This window comes from Podarcis liolepis (genome assembly GCF_965112155.1).
Source record: "Podarcis liolepis genome assembly, chromosome: 11".
Lineage (NCBI taxonomy): Eukaryota > Metazoa > Chordata > Lepidosauria > Squamata > Lacertidae > Podarcis > Podarcis liolepis.
Window position 1 is genome coordinate 30220461 of NC_139565.1, and position 21125 is coordinate 30241585.

General features: G+C 43.0%; 1 long non-coding RNA gene across 2 annotated transcripts in view; it reads right to left on the reverse strand.

The window, feature by feature from the left end:
• The window catches only part of LOC310688738, a 474996-nt gene that overhangs the window by 25904 nt on the left and 427967 nt on the right, over window positions 1-21125 (reverse strand). For both annotated transcript variants that reach the window (XR_014517114.1, XR_014517115.1), the window contains 2 exons: window positions 2669-2795; window positions 1958-2050 (listed from right to left, as the gene is read on the reverse strand). This is a non-coding gene — a long non-coding RNA (uncharacterized lncRNA). The remainder of the gene's footprint in view (window positions 1-1957; window positions 2051-2668; window positions 2796-21125) is intronic.

Below are 21125 nucleotides of genomic sequence, written 5' to 3' on the forward strand. Positions count from 1 at the left end.
GAGCCTTGCCATGATCTAAGGCAAGAGGTGGGCAAACTGTGGCTGTCCAAATGTTGTTGGATTACAGATCCCATTGGTGGTGTTGGGTTCTGCAGATTGTCTATGTCCTAAAAAATGTGCATTAGGGTCTTTAGAAAGGAGGGAGTCAAAATATCATCTCAACTCCTGCCGGAATATTATTTATACTATTGGGCAAATGAATCACATCGTGACTCATCTCCCAAAACATCGTGACAAAAATAAATAAATAACAAATAGATGAAAAAACAGCCCGTCTCCTTTCTCAGAAACCTGATGAAGGCCGTTTCAAAGGAAACAAATGTCAGCTGTGTGCATGTGTGTGTGTGTGTGTGTGTTTGAGGCTCATTCCTATGAATAGATGGATAATTTTAAAATACCCTTAGGCTTCAAAGACGATTAACAAGTGATTTACCCCCCCACCCCCTTTGATGATGCAAATGGTGACGATGACAGCTTTGTTTTCTCCTAGGTTGGGAGGGAAAGGCTGGTAGTAGGTACAATTAATTCAGCGCAAGTTGTTTAATGCAGTCCTCACAACTTTCGAGAGATCTGCCAAGAGATCCAGGCAGAAGATTGGCTTGGGTTCCTCAAGCAGCTGTTCAGCTTCCCACTTTGCTAGAGGTACATTGTCGCAGTAAGCAGCTGCTGAGAGTGTGGGAGAGAGATACTGTCAAGTCGAAGCAACAGCAGCACTCAGAATTGAAAGAACGTCAATAGCAACAGCTCGAGAAGATGAACAGAGGGCAGTAAACAGCCTGCAGGAGTCAGCACAGGCAGGGCCAGCCAAAGACATATGCTACCTGAGGACAAGATGGCACCTCTCCCATTCCACATAAAAAGTAGAGCTGACTGGCAGTTAATGCTGGTAACACAACAGAGTCCTCTACTATACCTGAGGGTTCACATAGTTCTCTCCAGTGTCTGCCTCTTACTATCTGCTGCCTGAGGCAGTTGCTGCACTCTGTCGAATGGTAGGGCTGGCCCTGTTCATTTGCACCGATCATAGAATCATGGCCTTTTAAGCCACCTTTTCCAACTCCTCTGATCAATGTAGGAAATCCAGAACTAGACCATTTCCAACAGATGACTATCTGGCTTCTGCCATAAGACCACCAGCAAGGGAGCCTTCCTTCCTTCGGATAACTAGTTTCCTTGTCAAACTGTGCTTATGCTTAAGGGGTTTCTCATGACGTTCAGCCCAAATCTACCCTCACTGTAACTTTGGATCAAGTCCTGCCTCCTGGAGCAGCACGGAAGAATCTTTGCCCTGTTCTATGTGATGCCCCTTCAGGGATTATGTATCTTCTCTTGATGTCATCATCTATGCTAGCCATGGTAGAGCTAATGCGCTGTATGCAGAAGGTCCAAGGCTTCAGTCTAATGTATCCTGCGACCTGAGAAACTTGCCATTTTAAATATTCCATGTGTCTGACTAGAATGGCAGACTCCATATCATGATGCTCAGCCAGTCGTGTATCAAACCTGCATCTGTTTTACTCCATGGGTGTGTCTGGGAGGAAAAAGCCCAGCTATCTCTACCCTACTTCTCACCTTGTATAGGTAAAATCTTGTGTTAATTGCATCTTCCTGCAGCATCCTCTGCCCATGTGGGACCCCCTTCCCTTATTTGTCAATTGCTCCTCCAGCTGTCACTCACAATCACTCCAATTAAATAACATAAAAATGGCAGCATGCCTATAGATTTCATCAACCACCGGTAGCTGCAGTGACCCTAGGTGTAAGCTTTTGATATGTTACTTTGCCTAGTACAGGACTAGTTAGACCAGTGTTTTTCTTTCCCACTGGATTGTGAGAGACTCTGGCACAGCCTTTGCAGCATAACATCCTCCAACAGAACTTGGTACAATAATCACCATAGCATCATAGCAGCGGCTTTTCAAATATTGCTTTCAGTAGCTGCACTGTCATGCCTTACCTCTCAGTGTTTTATGCCCATGTTGATTCAAATGTCCAATGAAGTCCAACATTCAGTTTCAAAATTACGAGATTCTTCAAGCTGTTAACAATTCTGAAAAGGTACAGATTCAGGCATTATAAACCCCCACATATCTGAGAAAAACAGAAACAAAAATAGAGGAAGAAAACCTGAAGTAAGACATGTAACTATAGGGATGGTAATAAATTAGAAAGGGAATTCAATTCTTGCTAAGGTTTGGCACTTGAATAACAAATCCAACACTTCAATAACTTCACTTACATTCTTTGTGAAGGGTCTGGCATCATAGATTATTTACTACCTGCACATCTGTATGATAAATAATAGCTTAGGAGTTCTATTTTTTCTGCTACTTCAATTAAAGTGTTTCTTTAAAAATATCCTCAATGCAATTTTAAGGCAGGAGATGTGAGCTTGCTTCTAAATCACTGAAGCAAAAGAAATCATCAGGTATATTCATCCAACGGTTAGGTTTCCCAAATCAGTAGTAATGGCGGGCTTTCTGTTGATAGTTATGTGGTTCATAGTACAGATTTTTGTTTAATATGCATCTTCATCAGAGTCAAACACATAGGTGCTCTCCTCTTAACCAGTTTTTAAAATACTTGTTATAATACATGCAATACTTCTCATTTGTCACTAGGTGTCACTATAGCATCACCTACACTCTAGGAGAAAAATAAACATTACCTTCATAGGAACCACATGGATAACTTCCTGGAAAACTGTCCATCCTTAATAATGCTCTATGACAGTTAGAGAGAAATCATCTGTGTTCCATTTGTGGAGCCTGCATTGTGTTCATACAAACAACAACCTTGAAAGAAAGTCAAATAGAATTACAATGTGAGTATAAGAGAATTTTACGATCACATGGGTCTAGGATAGTGCAAATGTATGCTGTAATATAAGTCCTGCAATTTGGCCACGTATTATCATTGCTGTGAGAAAACTGTCAGCAGAATTTTAAGAAGGGACAATAATATTCTTTCTCTTCTAAAAAGCATCAACATACTGAGTAATCAAGAGCTATCTACTCTGAAATGTGTGGCTTACAACAAGCTCAAAAAGTGGAAGGAATTAAACCTTGAAGGTCTAGAGGGGATGCTGAATTTCAAGCTGCTGAAATCCAAAGCCAGCATTTACAGCACTGAGCAATGGTTCTAGGTCAACGTAGCTCAAGCTGTTCAAACACCCACTAGAATATTTTGTTTCCCATCGGTGTGCAAACAGGAAGTTGAGAAAAAAGGAAGTTGAATGAACCAATTTCTATAGCTCACTGCAAGCCTTGTGTGTAGAAAGCCCACAGGATTTTGCAGCCTGCCAAATACTGTGCCTGTGTTTCATTTTTCCCCTGGTTTTGTTTGGATAATAATTTACAAACACTGAGATGAGTTTACCATATAGAATGGCAAATTAAAATAATCAGAACAAAAACAGCTTCTGTGATATAATTTGTAGGGAACAGATCGAGTAAATGGCGGAGCTTAAATAAAGCATAGCACCTGGTAATTTTATAACTTTTAGGAAACCGGAGTGTACGGGCAGGAAAACAGTAGGTCTCGTTCTGTTTTATCTAGCACGATATATTGAATGAGGGGTGCTCCACTTGGTCTGTTTTTATTTCAGCAAGATGCAGCTTTCTGTGAAAGTGGTAAGAACTGAATGCGTGGCAAAAGAGCCATCTGATGGTTTCACTGAGACCCCAGATGGCAGCTCATCTTGAAGTTATGACAAAATATTTAAAAGTGGATTGAGCGGTATAATTAGCATCATGGCTGTTTCCCCCTACATTTCAACTTTCATACATAGGACGCAGCCTTATGGTGAGCCTTATACTGGTCCATGTAGCTCAGTATTGTCCAATGGCTGGCTGCAGTTCTCCAGGATTTCAGGGAAGGGGAGGTGTGAAGAACTGAACCTGGGACCTTCTACATGCAAAGCAGATGCTCTACCACTGAGCTATGGCCCTTCCCAGTAAGCTGCCTTTCAGCATGAACACTGGATTTGATCCAACGTATCCCTTCTTCCAAAGGAAGAACTCTTCCTCTACTAGAGACATCCCACTGGAGCAGGTTGGTTTCTGATGACACATTTGCTGTGTAGCCATTTATAATTGGTATCCTGATAAACTGGTGTCTCTCCATGTAGTGAAGGGAGGCTCAGAGGCCTGGGCAGGCCGGGTTGTCCTCTTATATACCTGCTGGGATTGACAAGTCATCTGACCCTCACCTGAATCTCATAGCTCTCTTGTAGCTGCCTCTGATTAGTTATCATTTAACTCTTGGAAATAATTGGGGGAAATAATTAGCATCACACGTCATGTGCATGGAACTTGCTGAACCAATTAACCAACTAGAAGGATTACTGTTAATAGCACCAGTTTTCCTGTAACTTGATATTGCTGGATAGTTTTGATGAACTGCAAAAGCATTTTTAGTTTGCTTTCTGTTGCTACCCTAGAAATTTTCTATATTAGTGCCACTTTGTTTTCTACGATTCCTTGCAAATGAAGGAAAACCAACTTTTCTGCTTGTATATGTTGATAATATAATTTTGGTTACTGAGGACAAACAAGATTGTACAAAAACAAGATTGGGTGCAGGCCTGGCCAGGACACAGGCATCCTGACTGTGACAAAGGTGACCTGTGTGCTTGCTTGATTAACAGCTGTTGGGAACTTCAAGGTCCCTGCTCTCCCTTCTTATGATCTTTGTACTGGACCTGAAGACTCTAATGGAGAGCATTCCATGTCAAGAAGGAGGGCAAGTGGGTACTATATCAAATGACAGGGCAGGAGTTACACGGAGCAGGGCCTTTTCACTGCCGATTGTATGCTTCCCTCTTCCCAGACCTGCTCTCTTTTGGCCTGTATTTTGGAGCTTTATAATTTAGGAAGACTTTGGAAGAACTGGTTAACAAGTCTTATCAGTTGCTGACGTATGAGCGGATTTTATTTGCTGTGCTTCTGGTGCACCAGGGTTTCCACCAGCGTAATAGAGTTGGGCAGGATGCCGGGAGGGATACGATTTACAAGCTTTCTCCATTATCTGCACAGCAGGGGGTGTTCAGTCAACAGTGCAAAGGCTGACCTGAAGCATTCCCTGATGGTTACCTGCTTTCAGCAATAGGGGTCGTTGTTTGGTAGTACCCAATTGGTTAGCTGTCAGATTCTAGAGCTCCCTATTGGTGGCTCTTAGGTAATTCACAAAACACAGAGTCCATTCATAAAACACAGTTTTCATTCATAAAGCAGTAATATAAATCACCATTGCTACATATAGGGTGTATATATCAGCGGTTGAATGTACAATTTTATGGCCATGCTGTAGTGTAGTACTTATGCGACTGTGAATAAAAGGTGGCTGGGCTCATTGGCTCGGGATTTTTTTTTTTTTGGGGGGGGGAGAGGTGTCAAAACTGATTTCCAATAAGTGCCCCCCCTTTATTTCCATAACAAGTCCTTGAGTTTGTACTCTGAATGGTGACACCAGGGACCTAGAAGGTACAGGGCTTGTCAGTCCAACCTCTGCACAGTCTCATCAGGGATGACCTGAAGGCAATTGGAGCAATTGGGCCAACTTGGGCCCCGTGGGCTGCTCCTAAGGGGGCCCCTGCACCAGGGCACTCTAGATGGATTTTATTTTGCAGACTTTGGCTGTGAACTGGAGCCCTACAAATAAATAAATAAATAAAGTTGCGCCCCACTGCTACAAATTGGGTCCCACTGGCTAGCCCTGAGTCTAATAGTTGCTGGGCCTGAGTTGCTTTGCCCTTGCATGAAGTCTTGGATTTACAATTTTGGGAAAGGGGAGAGTGTGGCACTCGGGAGCGGGCAGGCTGGTGGGGCTCCCTAGACTTAGAGGCCCGAGTTACCCTGCCCTTGCATGAAGTCTTGGGTTGGCAATTTTGGGAGAGGGAAGGCTGCCCACTGGGGAGTGGAAGGGCTGGCGAGGCCCCCTAGATTTAGAGGCCCTAGGCTTCAGCCTACTTAGCCTATACATAAATCCGGCACTGCTCAGCACAGTGCGGCTATGATCTGAAACCACCCTAAAACAGCTCCCATATATTTGAAGAGATGTCAGTTGACTATATTGGGAGTTCTATGGGAGTTCTAGGCAATTTATGGACAAAGAGACCATCGCTGGAAAGGTCTTGTCATCCCATATGGGGAAAAGTTTGGTCTGCTTAAGCTTGGTTTGGTAAAAAGAGAAAGCCCCCCCCCCTCTGAGATGAGAGAGGTCTGCTATCAAGAGGTCTACAACAAATCTGATTTAAGCAAATGTGTGTGGGGTTTTTCCGAGTCTTAACCTGACACTTTGGCTCTATGAAATGGTGGAGGTATTACTGCAAACACAGACCAGTCACTCACAGAAACAGCAGTGTCTTGTGGGGGGAGGCAGTTTGGTAACCCATGCCAACTTTATTTAGGCTGGCAATAAAAAAGCACAGATCAGGCCCTCTGCCAGCCCATGCTGGCTGTGAGAGTAGCTAGGGATCCAACTGGTTCGGGATTTCATTCTGGATCAGGGAGTATTTTAATGTTGTTGCTTTTTTTAAAAAAGAATTATTTAAATTATGAAGTTTTCCATGCCATCTTGTGATATTTTAAATTCTGTGTTAGTAAAAACATCACGGTACATAAAATATTCTACATACTGGGATATAGGATGATGTTCTGAAGATAATTCATATTGTACCATGGTGATGCCAACTGCCTTAGTTTGTAACTGTTTCTATGAGTGCAATATATTTCTCTAAATACCATTGGCTCTTCCACAGCTCACTCTACAGAGGCCTTCTAGATTAATATATGTTCTTTAATAAAGACACTATCATGCAGAATTTAAAAATAATTCTCTGTTTCCTTACAAGCTCGGCTACAGAGTAAAGGAATCTGGAGACAACAGAAGTCTCAACATCGCCATCTCTTGGAGACTCTTAACATTTGTTTTAGCCCCTGTACTGCACTTTAAAAAACTGAGCTGTAAGTCATGACAAACGGAAGTAAACAGTTGGCAGAGATTATAGGAGTTACTATGCAGCAAACAAAGGGAATTTGGTGGCATAGACCTCCAAACAATGGATGTTCAGAACATATTCTGAAATAATTACAATTTTATTTTTTTAAAAAACATATGCTAGTCAAGGCATGATTGGATCAGTTAGATGAAAAGGAGTGGGTGGCACATTTTAGTGGCATGCATAAGTTTCAATCTGAACCAGTTTTCATTCATAATGTGAACTTAAATGAAGAAAAATAAATGATTGGCCAAAATGAACTGGCATCTAATGAACAGACAAATAAAAAAAGAATCAAATGTTACTGTACCCGTATTCAGAAGGATTGAGACAACAGGACCTTTAAATCATGTCTTAAAAGCAAAATGTGTCCCTCCCCAATTAAATAGGACTTGTGCCAATTAATCAGCAAAAACTGACTAAAGTTGCAATGCTTCACCAATTTATTATCATAGCCATGGATCGATTACGGTGCATCTGCTATGCACATGGAAGGTCTTAAATTCAATCCCCAGCATTTCCTGGTAGGACTGGGGGGAAATCCCAGTTTGAAACCCATTGCCAGTCATTGTGGACAATGCTGAGCTGGATGGACCAGTGGCTTAACTTGATATATGACAGCTTCTTATGTTCTTATTTGAAAATAGATCCTACTGAGCACAATAGTATTTACTTTCCTGTAACCAACCATAGGATCGGGCTGCATAACTTGCTCTGTTAAAACTGATACTGTGAGGGTTGTTTTTTTTGCTCAAATTTGCTTACTAAACATACCAACTCTCCATGCTTTAATTTTTAGCCTTTCCTAGCAAATCCCCTCAAACTAAGATGTCTAGTTCTTCAACTCTCAATGAATATTCATTTTGTGCTACTCAGTCATTTAGCCCCTACGTGATCAGAGCCCTTCAGGGTTGGGGGGGGGGTCAACATTTTGTTTGCTCTACTCCCTCAGAGGCTTGATCACCATATGTTGAAGAATGGATCTCTGTACAGGAGCCTACATGCACTCACCTGAACGTGTGTGGACTTCCTGTGAATAAACCCTATGAAATTGGAGGGTGCAGACCACAGCAGATGCATGCTTGGACATGCCACATGGAGGCAAGGTTGGAAGAAGAAGAGTTTGGATTTGATATCCCGCTTTATCACTACCCAAAGGAGTCTCAAAGTGGCTAACAATCTCCTTTTCCCTTCCTCCCCCACAACAAACACTCTGTGAGGTGAGTGGGGCTGAGAGACTTCAAAGAAGTATGACTAGCCCAAGGTCACCCAGCAGCTGCATGTGGAGGAGCGGAGACATGAACCCGGTTCCCCAGATTATGAGTCCACCGCTCTTAACCACTACACCACACTGGCATGGACATGGACACAAGACACATAAAGGTTGGGCGTGCTGAGGAGGGAGAACCAGTGGATGTGATGACAGTTTCCCCCTCAGGCATATAGACTGTACTTACCCTAATCACGTCCTCAGGGCTGAGGTATACTTACATTGCTCGCAGTTGAGATAACCCATGAGCAACACACAATCTTGTGGTTGCTCTCCACAGGATTCCCACAGAGCAACTGTGGCTTCAAAAACAGTGGCCCATATTAGCTTTTGCAAGTGCTCAAGCTTAGCAGGAAGAACAGAAAGGTACCTAGAATTACCTCCAGACAGACAGTAACACACACACTGTCACTACAAAAAGAAAAAGAAAAAAAGAAAAAGAATTTAAAAAGATATAGAACTGTAAAGGGATTCTGAGTGAAGTTCCTCACAGCACCAACTATTAGGTGAAGGAGAGAGAAGATGACAAGTTCCTTCTGCTCCCGTCCTGTCTGACAGCAAGGGGCTCTTTCTTCTCTCCCAAACCCTCCACAGTGTCTATCTATTGTGGGGATATATTGGTACTTAGACACATAAGCTGGACGAGAGTTTTCGTTAGGGTGGATTGATTTGCAAAGCTTTCTCTGCACTCAGGACATATTCTGGGAGGAAGTGTTTGCTATTTCTGAGACATATGCATAACAAGAATTAAAGCAGTAATCACTGCTGTAGGATGCTAAAATGATTTTTGTTGGTACAAACTGCATGGTAATGGTGTTCTTCCTGTGATATATATATATATATATATATATATATATATATATATATATGCAGGTTTTGGTGTCTTCGGGTGTCTTCCCGTGTAAGAGTTGGGGTGTCTAGGCGACGTTTCGACGAGGTCTCACTCGTCATCTTCAGGCTGGTGCTTACGGCTTCTTGTTACTGGAACAGAGCAGGATCTCAGTGTTTGAGTTCCTATAAATACTGTTGAGGGGGTGTGGTGTATTCTGGGCAGAGAGGAAGTTCCCAGGATAGTGTGACTTTTCTTCTTTTGTTCCTTAATTACTTGAGGGATATCTTGAGTGATTTCTTGAGTGATATTCTGAGTACCACTTAGGAGGGTCATTAAGAGTGGATTAGTTGCTAAAGTTTTCGTGTCTTGACCTCTTGAACTTGTGAAGAGTTTTTCTGAGAAGATGGCTGTACTGCACTTAATTGTGCTCTGGCTTGGCTTCGTGTATAGGGGCGAGCTGTGGTTTTGTGCCCTGTGCCAGTCAGATCTGTGTAGGGATTGCAGGGGGGTGTAGCATCCGGAGGTGCCACTATGGTTTGGCTACTGGATGGTGTCTGTAATTTATCTGTGGAGAGGGTCTGGGTTTGGGTCTGGTGTGGTTGATTGGTGATGGTGTTCTGTGTGCCTCTGGTTCTGGTGTCGGTTTTTGTGGGGAGGGCTAATTTCCAGATGTCTGGCAGGCGGGACGTGTCGTCACGCTTGTTCATGTTGTGAGGGTGTTTCTCTATCTAGATAGAGAAACACCCTCACAACATGAACAAGCGTGACGACACGTCCCGCCTGCCAGACATCTGGAAATTAGCCCTCCCCACAAAAACCGACACCAGAACCAGAGGCACACAGAACACCATCACCAATCAACCACACCAGACCCAAACCCAGACCCTCTCCACAGATAAATTACAGACACCATCCAGTAGCCAAACCATAGTGGCACCTCCGGATGCTACACCCCCCTGCAATCCCTACACAGATCTGACTGGCACAGGGCACAAAACCACAGCTCGCCCCTATACACGAAGCCAAGCCAGAGCACAATTAAGTGCAGTACAGCCATCTTCTCAGAAAAACTCTTCACAAGTTCAAGAGGTCAAGACACGAAAACTTTAGCAACTAATCCACTCTTAATGACCCTCCTAAGTGGTACTCAGAATATCACTCAAGAAATCACTCAAGATATCCCTCAAGTAATTAAGGAACAAAAGAAGAAAAGTCACACTATCCTGGGAACTTCCTCTCTGCCCAGAATACACCACACCCCCTCAACAGTATTTATAGGAACTCAAACACTGAGATCCTGCTCTGTTCCAGTAACAAGAAGCCGTAAGCACCAGCCTGAAGATGACGAGTGAGACCTCGTCGAAACGTCGCCTAGACACCCCAACTCTTACACGGGAAGACACCCGAAGACACCAAAACCTGCATTCCTGTACCCGTGAAAATCTACGAAAGCAAATATATATATATATATATATAGTAACACACCTTTGAATTCTCTTTTTTATTTCACTGCTTAAGGGCTGATGACTTCGAGATTTCCCCCCTCTTGCAACCTCTCTTCCATCGCCTTTCTGGTCAGTATGCTACATGAGTGATTTTTTCATTTAATATGTGTTCTCTGCTTTGGTTCATTGACCACAGAGTTTTTACATTTCTACATTAAACCACCTTTTCCATTTACTGACTCAGTAACTACCAAAACCTTTGTGGCTCTAGTTATGCCGTTATATGTTATTTGGCCTACCTTCACTTTAGAGTGCATATTATACTTTCTCTCATGCAAATGTGATATATGTATGTGTGTGTGTGTGTGTGTGTGTGTGTGTGTATACACACACACACACATATCGTATGAATCTGATAATTAAAAATACATTTTCACATATATGAAAATCCAACCCCCCCCCCACATAGATATATAACATATGTATATGTAAAAATAAAAAAAAATCCTTCCAGTAGCACCTTAAAGACCAACTAAGTTAGTTCTTGGTATGAGCTTTCGTGTGCATGCACACTTCTTCAGATACACTGAGATGGACTTCCATTTCATGCGGCTCAATGTGGTGCCTTCCATAGTTCCAGTTATAGATAGGTAGCCATGTTGGTCTGCAGACCAACACGGCTATCTATCTGTAACTGGAAATATGTATATGTATTCATTGTTATGCACAGTAAACAGTATCCCATGGTTTAGAATAATTCACTCTTTCTTGTACTGGATTTTTCATAACAGCTTTTTCTCTTTCAAATTAAGGAACATAATTTTCAGCAGGTGCTTGAGAGTCTAGAAAGTAGACGGTTTGAGGAACAATGAATATGAGTGGTAAACATTGGTTGTTATAAAAGCACCATAAGCTTGCTTCTATGGACAGGTAACACACTAACATAATAGGTAAACTGAACTGACCTTTTAACCAAGAAAGTTGCAGATTTCATATTTTATATATATATATATATAGAGAGAGAGAGAGAGAGAGAGAGAGACAGAGGAAGAATAAAAAAAGAAGAATAAAAGCTAGGGGAGGAATCTACATATCAGCAATATAGCTGAGTGATCCCATCCTATCTTGTCTTTCTGTCTCACATGAACACACAGACTTTCATACACTCTTTTTTCTAGCATCTCACTCATCTTGTGGTGATCATTCCCAGTATAGTAGTAGTACCAATGCATGTTTCTGATTTCCTGGATCAACCACCGATGTCAAGGTAATGCTACTACAAGTTGTGATGCTTTACGCACAGAAAGCGCCATTGTGATTTGCCCTAACCATTCATTTTTTGGTGCAGCATGTTTTTGGGGTACAAAAATGGTAGAGATAGGAGGAGTGGATATTCTGCCCTTGCTCATATTTTGACCCTAGCCAAAGAAGAATTGTTGGACATGTACAGCTCATCTCTCAACTCAAGGTGGAGTTTATAAGCCCTTGAAAGCTCAGTAGATCTTCAGAGGCATAACTAATTTATTTAGATAAGCCAAAGAGCAGGGGTATCATTAAACAGTAAATTACAGAATACTTGCAGGCCAACAGTGACATTATGGACCATGTGATCGAAGGGACTAAATTTGATATTTGTGAATACCAAATACTGAAGATAAACTTATAAGTAGGTCCACTTTAACTGAAAGCTTCAGTCATTTTTAAAGTTGTGTCTTCAATGCTTTTGTCATTTTTAAAAATATTATAATCCTACCAAATACTTAAAGGCACCATAAACATAAATGAGTTTGAGAAAATCATGCCCAACCAAATCACCTTTAGCAAGTGTAGCTTCTTCTATCAGTCCACTCTATGACGGAAAATGAGCACTCACACTTTACATTGTGGGTGCCCTTTATGGGATCGCGCACGGTGCTACAGTTCCCAGGGGGCTGGCCTGCCTCTCAGTGTTATTATTTGGAGGTTCATGCCCAGCCTCAGTAGTCAAGTTTCATTGCTGGGAGGTGGGGCTAGTCCCATTATATATAGGGGGTGGAGTTGACAGTAGCCAGGCAGTCGGCTCTGGAGATTCACCCACCCTACCCTCCTTTAGTTTAATGTTTTCTTGTTTGCAGGTTAACTTTTTCTTCCTGTTTAGCGGGCACTGCTACAGTCTTTGACTGATTGCTGTTGAAGGACCAAGTTTTGTCTTCCCCATAGCAATTCATCACAACTTTGGCTGCTTATGGCCTTGGGTGGAATCCTTTAGTCTTTTCTTCCCTATAATGGGGGGTGGGTGGGTGAAGTGGTGACTCACCCCCCTGTGGTGGTGATTCCAGGGTTCCCTCTTAAAAGGGGTTATGTAATGGGTGTCCCTCGCCATACACTGAAAAGTTGTCAGTGAACTACCCTGATGTGCCCCAGTTCCCCTGGCTGGGGGGCTGGGAGGGATACATGCCCAAGGCCTAAGCCAAGGTCTTCCTACATTCGGAAGTTTAATAAAGTTGTGGCCTAATTTTAATTCCATAATACATTGTCAGAGTCTTTATTCCTTTCTTATGATCCCTGGGGGCTGGGGCTGTCGCGGCCTGGTTATGCAAAGCATTGTCTGGGTGCACGTGAGAGCTGTCAAAGGCAAGGTCCATAAAAAATGTGGCAACCCAAAGGAGGAGCCAAAATAATCTACTTTAAAGCTTGTAGGCATGATCTAGATGTGTGTTCACATGAGGAAGTGCATGTCTTTGTATGTATGTAAGAGAACCAAAAGTGCAGAAAGAATAAGGCAATAAGTAAGAGAGAAAAATCACTATTTCATTCCACAAATTTTCCATTCTTCTTTGCAACAGAAAATAATATTTAAAAAATGCTACTCCAGTAGTAGGTGAGGTAGAACACAGACAGCTTCTTGCTACTTTCTTCCTGGCAGTGAATAGTCATTACTTATAGTGTTGTTTGCCATCAAAGAACAAACAGACAAGCATGCAAACTAGTAACCTGTTCTGACCTTCTACTCTTTGGTCCCCAGGGAAGCCTTTTAAAGAGAAAACCATTGATTTTTTACATCAGACAGTTATATATCACAACTAGTAGTAAATTGCCCATGATTCCCTGTATTATGTTCCCCAGGGAGCCTTCTGTAAGGGGAAACCAATGATTTTGACTTTTCAGGTGTGGATTTGCCCTTAAATTACCTCTTTTATAGTCTTAGTCCATGCAGCATCCATAACAGAAAACGAGCAGAGGGGGGAACAAAATCCTAATACAAGCCAGGTCTGAGTAAAACATCCTTTTTGCTTTGAGGTGCAGCAGGAAATTCCATTTAGCAATATTTTTTGTGTCACTGTGGCCAAACCATCAAGTATGCACAGGAAGCATTACTGATAAGTCCATTTCTTTGTGAGTAAAATGTTTTGTAGGCTCAAACTGCAGTCTCTCTTCCCATCTTGTAAGGACTTTAGAAAAGTTCTTAGGGTAGACCAGACTAAAGGGCCATCTTGTCCAGCATTCTGTTCTCACAATGGACAACCAGGTGCTTATGGGAAGTCATCAAGCAGGACCAGATCTCTTTTCAAATCCCAATAAAAATCACAAAGTCCAAGAAAAAAGCATATTTCCCCCCCTATCGGTAGAAATTATTACTATACAACTTGGTAATATGCCAAGTTTTTATGATGCTTATGTCTGTTAGTTATGATAAATAGTTATGACAAATTGGTTAGTCACAGTTGCCTTTCACTGATCGACAAAGGGTGAGATTCAATGATGTGTCCAAAACTACCCAATGAGTTAGAGGTTGAAGCAAGGTTTGAATCCAAATCTCCCTGATCCAAGAGTTCCTACAGATTGCATAGCAAAGCATGACTTCTGGACAGCTATGGAAAAACTATGGAAAAAACAAAGCTAACCTATTCAAAAAGAATCTATGAAAATCCATGTAAGTACATACACATTAAATAACTTGATTTCTCAAAATATAGTCATATTTAACCATCTTTTCTTTTGGTCTTCTCTTAGAATCATAGAATCATAGAACTGTAGAATTGGAACGGACCTGGAGGGTCATCTAGTCCAATGTCCTACAATGCAGGAATCTCAACTGAATCCTCTAGTACAGATGGTCATCCAACCTCTGTGTAAAAGCCTCCAATGAAGGAGAGTCCACAACCTCCCAAAGGAGTACCCCGCCCATTTGGCTGGGTTTCCCCAGCCACTCTGGGTGGCTTCCAACAAAGATTAAAAATACATTAAAATGTCACACATTAAAAACTTCCCTGAACAGGGCTGCCTTCAGATGTCTTCTAAATGTCAGGTAGTTGTTTATCTCTTTGACATCTGGTGGGAGGGCATTCCACAGGATGGGTGCCACTACTGAAAAGGCCCTCTGCCTGGTTCCCTGTAGCTTTGCTTCTCACAGTGAGGGAACCACCAGAAGGCCCTCGGCACTGGACCTCAGTGTCTGGGCAGAACGATGGGGGTGGAGACGCTCCTTCAAGTATACTGGGCTGAGGCTATTTAGGGCTTTAAAGGTCAACACCAACACAAGCTCTCTTCCTGGTTTCCTGGGCAGGAACCTTGTGGTTAAGTAAAGCCAATCAGACAATGAGTCAATGAAACATTGCCTAGGCCAGGGGTCTGCAACCCGCGGCTCCGGAGCAGCATGTGGCTCTTTTACACCTTTGCCGCGGCTCCAGGGCGGATACTAGCGAGGGGAGGAGGCGCATTGTGCGCTCCGACACTCCCCACTGTGGCGGGCGCTGTACTGGCTGTGACGTTGCATGGGGGCGGTGCGTGCATTAGTCACGCACCGTCCCAACCTCACCTTCCCGCCCGCTGTCAGATTGGAGGGCAGCGGCGCGCATGCTTTAAATGTCGCAATGGTTTTGCGGCTCCCAGTTGTTGTTTTTCTTCGGAAACGGGTCTAAGTGGCTCTTTTTGTCTTAAAGGTTGCAGACCCCTGGCCTAGGCTGTGTGGAACGACTTACAGAGAAGTGGCTTCAAGAGTCCAAGGGTATAATTTCAGGTGCACTCATGAAATACGCAAAAGCATCCAAACAGTATCAAATAATAAAGCAAGATTCTGTTCAGCAAAGAGGCAGACTAGCTAGGGTACAATTACAGACACCTAAGTAACAAGAGGCTCTGAAAAGTTGCCAAATCAAATACTCCACACCTGGCATTTATTTATTCAGGGATTTAAAATGAAAAGCATTGAATCCCGACTTTTTACAATAACTGACTTTTTACAAAAGGCAAGGCACAGCAACAAATGGCAACTCTAGTCTCCTCTACCCTAATCACCATCACAGAAACTGATGTGGAAAGAACATAGGCAACTTGGGGGAGGGGGGTAGAGTGTAATAATATGTTTTCTTTCTTGTGTCTTCCTCTCCTGTTTTCTAGACCCATTGCCAATGTCTTAAATGAAAACACATATAAAGTAGGAAATATAACAGTAACAAAAGTGTTGAGGGGCTTCCAGCCAGCCACATGTCAATGGCAATGAAACCAAAATGCAACCAAAACTTTTTTTTCTCAATAAGGCAATACAGACTTGTCATTTCCGTTATTATTTGCTGCATCTCAAAGCTTCCAGTTATTGGGAACTGTGAGGACATATGTTACCTTAAAGCATTACGGTAACCTGAGATTTGGATAATGATATCATTATTACAAAAATGCATTGTTTTGTTAAGAAAACTGAAACAATTATTGGTCATTTTCATGCATTTTCATGTTCCCTTGTCTATTTTTCCTTCTTTTCTGTAAGCTGCTTTGGGTAATAATTGGTAGAAGAGCAGGTTATAAATACTAAATAACATTAAATAACTACATGCTGCTTTCAGTGGGGGAAAAAATCCTGCATCAGAGTAGTAAAAAACCACCCAAAAACCACCCACCTGGCTGAAGATTCTCTAAGCACTAATTTTAATCCAAAACTGTGTATGGCTACCTTAATACCTAATGTTTCGATTAATTTAATTACCTAACTATTATTTTATGAAATGTTTTGAAGACTATGAACACAGCCTCTCTTTCTTTCAGTTCTAGGTACTGATATTACAGTGGTACCTCAGGTTAAGAACTTAATTCGTTCTGGAGGTCCGTTCTTAATCTGAAACCTGAAGCACCACTTTAGTTAATGGGGCCTTCTGCCGCCACCGCACGATTTGTGTTCTCATCCTGAAGCAAAATTCTTAACCTGAGGTACTATTTCTGGGTTAGCGGAGTCTGTAACCTGAAGCGTCTGTAACCCAAGGTACCACTGTAGTATCACACAATTGGGCATCACTTCTAGGTCACCCTTTTTTCTATTTAAAAAAGGGTACTGCGCAGATTATCCTGTAATCTTGTCAATGGCAAAGAGCTTGTTCTATCAATTGCTAATTTGAGCTTAGCGACTTCTTAACACTGTTTGCTCCTAGCCTGGTCTTTTGGCTGATCACATCAGCAAACAAGCACAGGGATTGCAGCCCTGGTGTGATGTCAAGTGCAGAGATTCAGGACTTGGGCATGGAGGGGGCTCCTGGAAGTGGTGAAGGGCAACCCAGCAAAACGGGACACAAGAAGGGCAAAGATGGGCAAGGATATGACAGAGCAAGGTGAGGCATCATCAAAACAGTCCATTTCATCACTTTGGATGCTTTTCACGTTCTGTTGCAGCGGTTCTCTCTACATCAAAATGAAACTCTGAGCCTTTGCCAACCTAGCAGTCATCCCTCAGTTCTTGTATACAGAGGTCAGTCTGCTTCCAATCAGCATCTGTGTGAGAGAGGTAAGCATTCTGTCCCTTCTTCTCAGGAAGAGCCTTTCTAGTTTCATAAGAAGGTTCACTTCTCTCTTTGAGAACTGGGATCTCACACTCAAAGAAACTGGTTCAAGAAAATATGGCTTCATACCCATTTATCATTATTTCTTCCCCAAAGATACTGCAACACCCCCTCCCCATAATACAGATTCCATGTTACTTGAGTTGTTATTGGAGTAAAGGAAACTGACTTCTCCTGAGTCATACCAACCATCCATCTAGTACCGTGGTACCTCTGGATGCATACGCTTCAAGTTACATACGCTTCAGCTTACAGACTCTGCTGACCCAGAAATAGTGCTTCAAGTTAAGAACTTTGCTTCAGGATAAGAACAGAAATCGTGCTCCGGCAGCGCAGGGGCAGTAGGAGGCCCCATTAGCTAAAGTGGTGCTTCAGGTTAAGAACAGTTTCAGGTTAAGAACGGACCTCCAGAACAAATTAAGTACTTAACCCAAGGTACCACTGCATTGTACACTGGCCAGCAGCAGTTCTCCAAGGTTTCAAGCAGAGGCCTCTCCCAGTGCTACCTGGAGATGCCAGGGTTTGAAAATGTGTCCTTCTGTATGCAAAGGGCATATGTCACTTGCTGCAGGCAATTTCACAGGAAGGTAGCTGTTTGTTTTGTTAGTGCCATTACATAGTTTAGTCACTAGGTGGTAGTGGACTTAGTTGAGTGGAATCAGGTGTTACCTGTTTTGTTCTGTTCCAGCTCAAGAGAGACAATAAAGTTATTGTCTATCTTTCTGAATGACTTGGTCTTTAAGACTTTCCATTATACCATTCTTGCCACATATAAAAATGATCCTGCTGATTTACTGCTTGCCTAGAATATAAGTAAATAAGCATACACCAAGACATGGCGGACGAATAAAAAAAAGGGGGTAGTTCTAGCTGTGCCTACAATTTATTTAAGACAAGTCTGAGCAAGTAAGTGCAGTGGGACGCCAAGAAAACTGGCAACATCTTTTTAGCAGGCCAGAATTCACTTCTCTTAAGGTCTCTTACCCTAACTTGTTCATACTCTGGCCTATATAGTTTATTACTTCTCAGGACTGTTTCATCATGAAACCAGTTCAGGGTTTATCTCTCACACAAGATAATCTTGTTACAGACAATCTGGTTATTGAATGTCCTCAACAAAGAACAATCTTGTTAATAGCTAGCCTGCTCAAAGATGTGTCACTTCAAATCCATCTTGTCCAAGATCTCAGCTACACATAAATGACCTCATTTGTAGCTCCCCTTTTCCAGACTGATGATGGCCGCTCTGTGTTGGCGTCAAAAACTTACAAAAGACTCACTCAGCTGGCTGGATTTATTCCACATTAAAAAATTTACTTAGAGTGGAGCTTTATACTAGTGACCATTATCTTTCTCTCTGAGGTGCAAGAATTGCCCGGGAAAGGGATAGTTTTCCTGAAACAATTCAGTATTTTAATTTTAACAGGAAATGAATAGGGTTTAAAATAGTCCTCTATATCAAACGGAGAGAATGGGACAATACAATTTTCATGACACACAGTTCCTACTTTAAGTCCAGTGGAGGCCTCTTAACATGGAGTGAGGTTATACAGAGATGAGGAGAAACAAAAAGGGAAAGATTAGGCCAGGATCATAAGATGACACAATTGCAGCTAAGATGATGGTGACTTTGGATGGGCTGTGTATTTTTTCTTTTGCTGTTCTCCAGCTTGCAGATGGTTTTGGGAAAAGGCGCTCATACTGACTCAATTTTTTTATCGCCACCACTTTAAGCTAGACTAAGGATTTCATGGTGAAATCACAACACAATTCTATCTGAAGGTTCACAGAACAATCCCAGTTCCCAGTCTGCCAGCTGGATAGGCTTTGGCTGAGGCAGGACCAACCCCACATCAGGTCTGACCCTGCCTGACTTCACCAACCATTGTCAACGAGGGAGCCCCACCTTCAAGGAGTTTCCCAATGCACCTGCCGAAATGCTGAGCAGAAGCTGGAGCTTGTGCTGTCCCCACCAACTGTAGCCCACAGAAAAAGAGTTGGTAAAAAGTAGGGGTGTGTATTGGCTCTATGTGTATCCTGAATGATGAATTATCATGTCTCCAAGTAGCATTGCACTGTTAAAGAGATATCTTGAGTTAGGTCGGATTGGCTCATTTGCCTCGACATTTTGCCCACCCCAGTCTTTCCTGAGGATTCATACTGGGTTCCTCCCTGCCTCCAAAAATTCATTTTTTACCCGCCCCAAAGTCTGTTAGGATATTTCCGTTCCACCTTAAAAGGGAGCAGGCTTTTGTAAGCAACAGAGTCTGCGCATGTCCTATTCACAGGATGTTTATGCTTGCTGTTTTTCCTTTCGTTTTCTCAGTTGGCCGAAGATGCTGACACAGAACGGTCACGTTTTCTTTTGTTCTGTTAAACGCTAATAAAGTCTGTAAATTATGCTCTTCTGCGGTGCAAGCTTTTGGCTGTGTTTCTGCTGATAAACAGTGTACACCCAGCCCTGGAATGTGGCTAGGAATTTCCAGAGGCTTCGTGTCGCTAACTGCTGGATCTGCCTGTCTACGGGAGGCCGATGGATCGTCCAGAACTCCGGCTTGGGGGCTCATGATGGACACTATCTCCCTGGCAGTTTCCCAACAACAAGGTTTCGGGCCCAGATTCACGGCACCTACAGGAGAGTAAAGCTGCAACAGACTGCGTTTGAGGTATGTTGTGGGAAAAGCGAAAGAAAGAAGGGAAGCTTTTCTTTGATCTCCGGCAGATTAATTGGCCTGGGAGCTGCGCCAAAAAGGCTTCGTGATTAATGAGCTGCCAAGATAAGGAGTCTTTCAAGTTAAAATAGACTCACGGCTACTGCCAAAAGCTGAGATGGATCTCTTACAGACCTCAGAAACTGCTCCGTGTCCACTAAAGCTGAATGGCCACAACTATCAGACCTGGGCAAGGTACTGTGAGGGCCAGATGAGAAGGCTTGGAGTGTGGAATACTGTTTCTGAGAACCCCCCAGCCCCTGTGACAGATGAGTGGAAAGCACAGGATTCGAAAGCCATGGGGATAATTTTGCTCTCAGTAGCTCCTGAAGAGTTAATCACCTTGGCTGGCAAGGCAACTGCCCGTGATATGTGGGACGGGCTAAGAGCCTGTCATCTCCGACAAGAGGCTGGGTCTGTGTTGCTTTATTTCAGAAAGCTGCACAGGAAGCGTTTGGAGCCAGGGGAAGATCTTAGAGCCCACGTTTTACAGTTGCAGCATCTCAGACAGGAATTGGCTCAGAGAGGTTTCAATATGCCTGAGTCACTGTTTGCTATTCTCATCCTGGACTCCCTGGATGAAAGCTATCATGCCGTGTCGAGTCAGCTGGCGACCCTCCCTGCGCAAGACCTCACTGCTACAAAGGTCTTGGCAACTTTGCAAAATGAATATGATAGAAGGAATGCAGCTGAATCGGCTTGTGCGCTTCAGGGGGAGCAAAGTGGGACAGCATTCCAGCCTACAGGGGGAGCCAAAGCGTTGGCAGCTGTGAAGTGCTGGAACTGTGGGAACCAAGGTCATACTCAGAGGTTTTGTCCAAAGACTGGAAATAAACAGAGGAAAAAGCCTGCAGGTGGCCCGAAGCAGAAGGGGGGTGGAAAGCCTGCGGCGCCAGGGAAAAACAAAGCGATGTTTGCTGGCACAGCTTCACCAAAGGCTAAAGGCACGTCTGCTGGCCAGGAGCAGCAGGGGGGCAAGCTGCAAAAGCCCAAACCGCTGGAGAACAAGGGTTTGCTTGCTGTAAGGACTGCTCCAACAGCCAAAGGCAGATTTATTGTGG